The sequence below is a fragment of the Panthera onca genome, chromosome D2 (assembly GCF_046562875.1).
Source record: "Panthera onca isolate mPanOnc1 chromosome D2, mPanOnc1 haplotype 2, whole genome shotgun sequence".
Taxonomy (NCBI): Eukaryota; Metazoa; Chordata; class Mammalia; order Carnivora; family Felidae; genus Panthera; species Panthera onca.
In genome coordinates this window covers 72,618,031-72,625,122 of record NC_138349.1, presented here as the reverse complement: position 1 = coordinate 72,625,122, position 7,092 = coordinate 72,618,031, and the positions used below count along the sequence as shown (strand labels likewise).

Genomic DNA, 7,092 nt, shown 5'->3' with positions numbered 1-7,092 from the left:
ATTAGCTCCATGGAAAGAGTCTTTCAATTAGCGACAGGAATTACGTTAGTGTGACCGTGGACAGTGTTCCCCGTATGGAAGTGATTACAATGCTGTATATGTCCCTTAAAGCCAAACGATCCGCTCTTTTTAGTTGCTGGTATCAGAAAAAATAGCAAGACTGTCCAACAGATAATCCCCAAATCGTGACAAGTAATAAATCTGCCTGCTGAAAGATCTTTAAGAAAACTTCCTCTGGAGGAAAGGAAGGATGTGGGAGGTAAAACCACATGTGCAGAGTAGCTGATATCAAAATTGTAATATTGCTCCCAGCTCAAACTTCGTATTTTATCCTTGTTAAAATATGAGACAGGACAATGCTGTGAAGCCATCTTTCTCAAACCTGAATGTTCAATGCAGTGTGCTGTGTGAACGAGGCTGAAAGCGAACAGTGGGAAACCAGCACATTTCTGGGCAATTGTTATTTTTGAAAAAGAGTGGAAGTAATAAGACATCAAAACGGTCTTTTAAATTTTGTCTTCGGCATGAAGCTTCTACCCTGCAGTGGGGAAATATAAACCTCCAACTGACTTTGTTGATTAGTGGGAATTTATAAGCATAGAATGTCATCCCTAGGAAAAGTGGGCACCTTTCTGCAGACGGCAAAATGGAAACTCGGTCAGCCAGATGGAGGCAGCTTCCTGCAACTTACCTCCGGGAAGGTCATATGGTGGGGGCAGGGGGTGCTGGTTCACAGATACAAAACCACCCTTCGGTGAACCCCGACCCTTCTGTGATTCCATCTCGGCTGTTTGCTGACATGAATTTGGAGTTGGATAGGGAGAATGCAAAAGGGCACGGTACATTATTTGACCTTTCTGGATCTTCTTATGAATTGAATGATTACCATGAGGTCTTACTTTGGTTTCCACTTCTTAAATAATTCTTATTCTTTAAAAAAAAATGTTTATTTATTTATTTGAGAGAGTGCACACGCACAAGCAGAGGAGAGGCAGAGAGAGAGAGGGAGAGACAGAATCCCAAGCAGGCTCCAAACTGCCAGCACAGAGCCCGACGTGGGGCTCGATCTCACGGACCACGAGATCATGACCTGAGCGGAAGTAAGAGTCCGATGCTTAACCGAATGAGCCACCCAGGCACCCCAACAATTCTCATTTTTTAAATGCATTCAGAGTAAGTCTATAATTCCATCCACAACCCATGTTCAAAACTCAAACTTCAAAGGAAAGAAAACTCAAATAATAATGTCTGTCCCTCAAACCCAGTCCTCTTTACCACCGTCCCACCCTTCCTCTCTCTGAAACACACCCCAAGCCTAAAGGTTCTCTTTAAGTCCTCTCCTCAAATTTTTATACCATTAACCTCCTCACAGGGGGTTGCCTGACAAGGCACCTGCCGTGACCTTGAAACGTTTCTTTTGGTCTGTGCAAAACTAAAATCACCCTCCATTCTTTGAGCACAGTGGAATCTCCAGGAGGAAGTAGTGTATCCAAGCTGCTAATCTGATTTTTCCAGATGCATCGGCAGATCTTCGTCCATGTGGTAGTTTGAAGAAAATGTGGATGTCAGTAGTCCTTTGTTCTCAGTACCGCTAACGGGGAACTAGAGCGGGTTCCCCGTGACAATAAAAATGCCCACAGTTTTCTGCAAAATTCGAGGAAACGGAAACTCTGTGAGTGAAACGAGAATCTCCCAAGTTTATAAATGTTACCAAGGGTGGCACCGGGCCCAGACTCGTGCCGGCAAACACCCATTCTGAACCCCACACATACGCGGCTGGAGTGTGACATACTCCTCGCGGCAGGAGAACAGGAAGAAGGAGTTGCTTTTACTTATTTATTTTATTTTGTAATGTCCCTTGGCTCAGTAAGATCTACTGAGCCTCGATTTTCCCCAGGCACAAAAATTCTTGTATTTTCCCCAGGCACAAACATTCTAAATATTACGAACACGCTCTTAATTATTGAGGAAAACGTATCGCCAATTTATCTGAATTTGCCCATTATTTCTATGCACAAGGTGAAGGGCAGTATTCAAACGAAATCCATGCAGATGGAGTCATGTACCCACCTTTCCCTGAACCTACATACACCTGCACGCACACACATCTATTCTAATACTTCTATTTTTCTCTTTTATGGGAAAAGATGAGTAGGGTAAATTCTTGGCGACTGCACGCAGATGTCAGAGATCATTCCTGCAAAACGCCCGTAGAGCCACTTGCCCTGGGGAGAGAGGGAAAGGCATGTCTGCACCAGACAGTCTTTGGGCTCTGTCTGTCCCCTGTCCCCTTCATTCTGTGTCTCTCAGGAGATGTCCCATGTGGGTCTGGAGGGTCCCTGAGTCGATGTGGGGCACCGCAAGCCTTGCTTTGGTGGGAGAGTTGGTGGTCCCGAGTCTTCTGTCCCAGCTGAGCAATGACCCCCTTGGAAACCCCGGCCTACTGAGAGCCTCCTGCCCGGAGGAAGAAACCAAGAAGCCTCTGACTTACCTGCCCCTAAGGTGGTCCTCTTGCTTTGGTGTAGCACCTGCCCAGATATGGGATTCCTCCTGGGGATGAGCAGGTACCCCAGAACTAGCCTGAAGATGGGTCAGGGCCAGTGAGGTGGGGGTCAGAGAGAGACAAAGTCAGCAAGGCTTCATGTGACCTTAGCTTCTGCCGAGGCCGAACCTAGAGCTGAATGGACTCGAGTTAGAATTAGAAATAATTTCCTGGTTGAAAGGTCAGAAGACATTAAAAGTGGCTATGGAGTGGCCATCTCTAGAGATTTGGAGGGGGAAATGAGCTTAGTCAAATCTTAGGAATAGTACAAATTGTAATTCAGCCCCAAATCCTGCAGATACATTTAAAATCTCTTCCACCGTTTTATTTCTACTCACCCGAGAGCACATGACAACAAATCTGGGGCTGCCCAGGGCTCCGTTGCCAATTCTGGAGGCTAGGCACTTTGATTTTCCGGGAAGCACTTACGTTCCTCTGTTTGAACCATTTATCATAAATTGTGCTACAAGAAAGTTCTGAAAGAGAAGAAGAAGGGCAGGAGATGAGGTTGGGGAGGGGCTCAGGGGCTGTATTACGAGGGCCAAGGTCAGGGCTTTGAACCTGAAGCAAAGGGAGAAGGCAGGAGGTACAAGTCCAGGGGAGTTATTATTGGTTTGGACCAAGACGGCCACCAGGAGATGCGAAGAGGCTGGATTTGAGATAGGACGGTCATGCGCTGCTGGTGAATTGGGTGGGAAATGGCCCCGATGTCGGAAGCTGGTGCCTTGGATTTGAACAGTGAATGCACTAGAAGAGAAAGGGGGCCTCAACCTATTAGTGCCTAGTATTCACGTAGCCCAGTATGAGGTACCTTATCTCCCCGAGTGGGAAGGCCAAGTGAAGGGGACTTGGAAGTCAGGCAGCCTGGGGCAAAATCCCAGCTGCCTCTCTTTCCAGCCGTGTGACTTTCAGTAAGTCAGATGGCCTCTCTTGGCCCAGTCTTCTCTTTCGTTCAAGGGCCTGGACACAGTACCTGCTGCAGGTGGGAATGCAGTGAGTTCTAACGAGGTCATGCATGTGAAGTACACGGCTGGAGCCAGGAACGCTGTGGCTCCCATCTATACTGGTTATTGCTAGTGTTGACGCCCTTCAACAGCTCTGCAGGGTGGGGATGGGACCCCCATTGCATAGGTCGGGATGCTGGACAAGAGCTGTAGTCACAGGATCTGGATTTAAGTGTTCCTCCACAGCCCCTTGAACAGATCTCAGGTGAATATGAAATTTAACCCGTGCTCACAAACTTGCTGATGTCAGGCCAGCATGTGCGTGAGCGTGGGTGGGCTGGTCCATCCCTTTCAAGAGAAAGGGACCCTGCTTCCGGGTCATGCCCCTCTCAGCCCTCCACCCTCTCTCTCTTTTCCTTCTGTCTCCCTGGAAAGCTGGAACCTAATTTCTGGAAAGCAAGTAGATCACCGCTTTGGTTCCTTCATTACTTTATACTTTACATTCAAGTCAGCTCAAAGCCTCAAGTCTTTTCAGTGACTCAGCAGGTAAGTTTTGTTACCCTTTTCTATGGAAAACCCAGAGTAAAGAAGGCGAGAGCCGACCTTTCAGTGCATTTCTTAGAGGTTCCTTCTAAGCAGTGCCCCTCCAAAAATTGGAAGACTCACAGTTTTAAACCTATTTAGCAACACTTCAGGGAAGGCAATCATTGCTGTGCTTTAGAAAGAACAGCATGGGGTGGGGGCATTGTGGAAGAAGGCAGAGTAATGCAGGAGGAGAACCGGGGCAATGACCTGAGTGTGGACAAGCCTGCTAACAGGTCACTTGCCCTTTGTGGGCAGTGCGAGGCTCTGTTAGAACCACCCGCAGAAGAGATCCAGGCCGGTGGGGGATCTGGTTTTCAAAGGCAACTGGGAAGCGAGATTAAAGTGCTTGAAAAAACTCTCACGGAAATGGTGGTTTTCCCACCGACACTGTATCCAAAATCCCAGAATCATAGATTCACTTTTTGCATTAAAGTTTTGCCGTCACTTAGGAAGAAGGTTTGCCGTCACTTACGAAGAAGGTTTGCTAAAGAGCCATGCATCAAGATCAAGTTGTTCATATAGAGGATAAAAGAGGGGCTACTTAATGACTCATAATGGCATGTTGGCCACATAGAGTGGATCCATTCGGTGACCTACCATGAAAGCACCGAAGACGATGACAACGGACATCTTTATTTGTTGACATGGAAAAACAGTCAGGATAGATTGTTAAAAAAAAAAAAAAAAGAATTATGGAAGCACGACCCCATTTTGGCTTAGAGAGAGTTCTTGAATTTAGCAGATTTCACTGCACGCTTCCTACAAATTCACTCTTGAATTCTAGATTTTCTTTTGCTTCTCAAACTTTCCAAGTTTTCAACCAAGAGATTGATTTCGCACTTTAAAATATTAAAGTGGACTTAAAATATTTAAAATGTAAGCCATCCGTTTGTCATTACTTATAAGTCACTTAGAAGACGCTTCATAAGAATTGTTTTACTAATAGACACTTAAAAGGGAATTGGATCCTGGATTGGCATATTCTGGTGGAAATAAAAATCTCAAGCGTCAAGAATAAAGATCGCTGAGAGGAGACTGAGAGACCCAACAGTGGGCAAGATGTCTTCCATCACGCTACTTTGGCAGGAAAACCCTGGCCCGTGATTCTGAGTCGAGCTAATCGTAACAGGTAGACAAAAAGCCACTTCTCAAATCGCTACAATGAGCTACTCCATGTAAGCACAGGGTACTTCAATCCACAATTAATACAACTTTATAAACTTGTCTCCACTGTCTGTATTGCTCTCTAAATGGCAAAGCTGTTTGCCTTATGCTCTAGAAAATCTGATTCGGTGTGTTAATGCTGGGCCGCACATTGATAATTCGACTTGTTTTCTCCAGGACCACTTTTCTTCCTGGAACCTGTTAACATGACAACCTTTGTTAAAGGCAGTGCTCTCCTGAGCCATTATTGGAAATAGTAGTAGGAGACCGATTAAATAATTCCGACAGGATACTAAACTACCACACAAATGGATAAGAAAATACATAGATCCTGTGTGCTCGCGTGGGAAGTTAATCATAGAGCAATACGTGGGTGTGGAAACAGGAATTTTTTTGAGCACTGGTCCAAACAAATCTTGCTCATACTTTTTCTGTGATCGCGCGGCTCTACAAATGGATTCCTTCTAGCCCGACTTCCGTTGAGGCGTCCACAGCTACTTTTCTCATCTCAGTCTCTGGCTGCTTTGAACTCCTAATATATTGTTTAAAGCTCCGTAGCTTCCCTTGGATGTGCTTCCTTCTCCCCTACTTCCGCATTTTGAATTCGGAATAAAAAGAAAAACAAATGAATAAGCACAACCACAAAATAGCTCTGTAGGTAAGTTTGACTAGTCCCTGGTGAATTCACATTCAGGGATATGCCTGGCCTCTGGTATTTATCCCGCTCAACGACTCCTAAGTTGTTTGGTTGTTTTTTAATTTTTTTTTAATGTTTATTCATTTTTGAGAGAGAGCATGCAGGGGTGGGGAGGGGCAGAGAGAGAGGGAGACACAGAACCTGAAGTAGGCTCCAGGCTCCGAGCTGTCAGCACAGAGCCCGATGCAGGGCTCGAACTCATGTTTTTGAAGTTCGGACTCCTATTTTCCAATTTTGACAAAAGGTTCAAGAAGATCAAAAAAAAAAAAAAAAAAAATAGCCAAAGCAACATAAACATAAATAAAACCACACTAAAGCACATCAGAATCCAAGTGCTGAAAACCAATAATAAAAATAAAGTGTTATACTAAAATCGGAATGATACAGAAAAGACTAGCATTCATGCCACATTTTTAAGTGTTGAATCACTAAATTCTACACCTGAAACGAATATCACACTGAATGTTAACTGACCGGAATTTAAATAAAAACTTGGGTGGCACCTGGGTGGCTCAGTCAGTTGAGTGTCCGACTTCAGCTCAGGTCATGATCTCACAGTTGGTGAGGTCGAGCCCCGCGTCCGGCTCTGTGCTGACAGTTCGGAGCCTGGGGCCGGCTTCGGATTCTGCGTCTCCCTCTCTCTCTGCTCCTCCCCTGCTTGCACTCTGTCTCTCACGGTCTCTCAAAAATAAATAAACATTAAAAAAATTAAAAAAATATTTAACAACTTGGGGGGAACCTACTATAAATAAACAAATAAATAATAAACAAACAAATGTTAAAAGCAACCATATGGAAAAAATGCATTGCCCACATTTGACATAAAATAAAAATTACTGCTGACTTATCATCAAGAAATAAGTCAGAAGACAATAGAATGAGATCTTTCCATTGTAAAAAAAAAAACTCAATCCAGAAATCTAGCAAGAATTTCCTTCCTATCCTTCAAATTTGGACTTCAATTTTGAAGGATATAAGTCACCAGGCCAAAACGTAACAGATGCATTTCTTTCTACTTCTCCTGCTAAATTATGATTAAAAAAATAACCCTCGGGGCGCCTGGGTGGCTCAGTCGGTTAAGCGGCTGACTTCAGCTCAGGTCATGATCTCGTGGTCCGTGAGTTCAAGCCCCACGTCGGGCTCTGTGCTGACAGCTCAGA

The 7,092-nt window shown here is 44.8% G+C and overlaps 1 long non-coding RNA gene across 1 annotated transcript; it reads right to left on the bottom strand.

Moving 5' to 3' along the window:
• Positions 1-546: 546 nt before the first annotated feature.
• LOC132685467 (uncharacterized) lies at positions 547-5,906 on the bottom strand. Its single transcript, XR_009613118.3, has 3 exons — positions 5,662-5,906; positions 2,881-3,018; positions 547-2,677 (listed from the first exon to the last, which is right to left on the bottom strand). It is a non-coding gene; the product is annotated as an uncharacterized LOC132685467 (long non-coding RNA).
• Between the last annotated feature and the right edge of the window lie 1,186 nt (positions 5,907-7,092).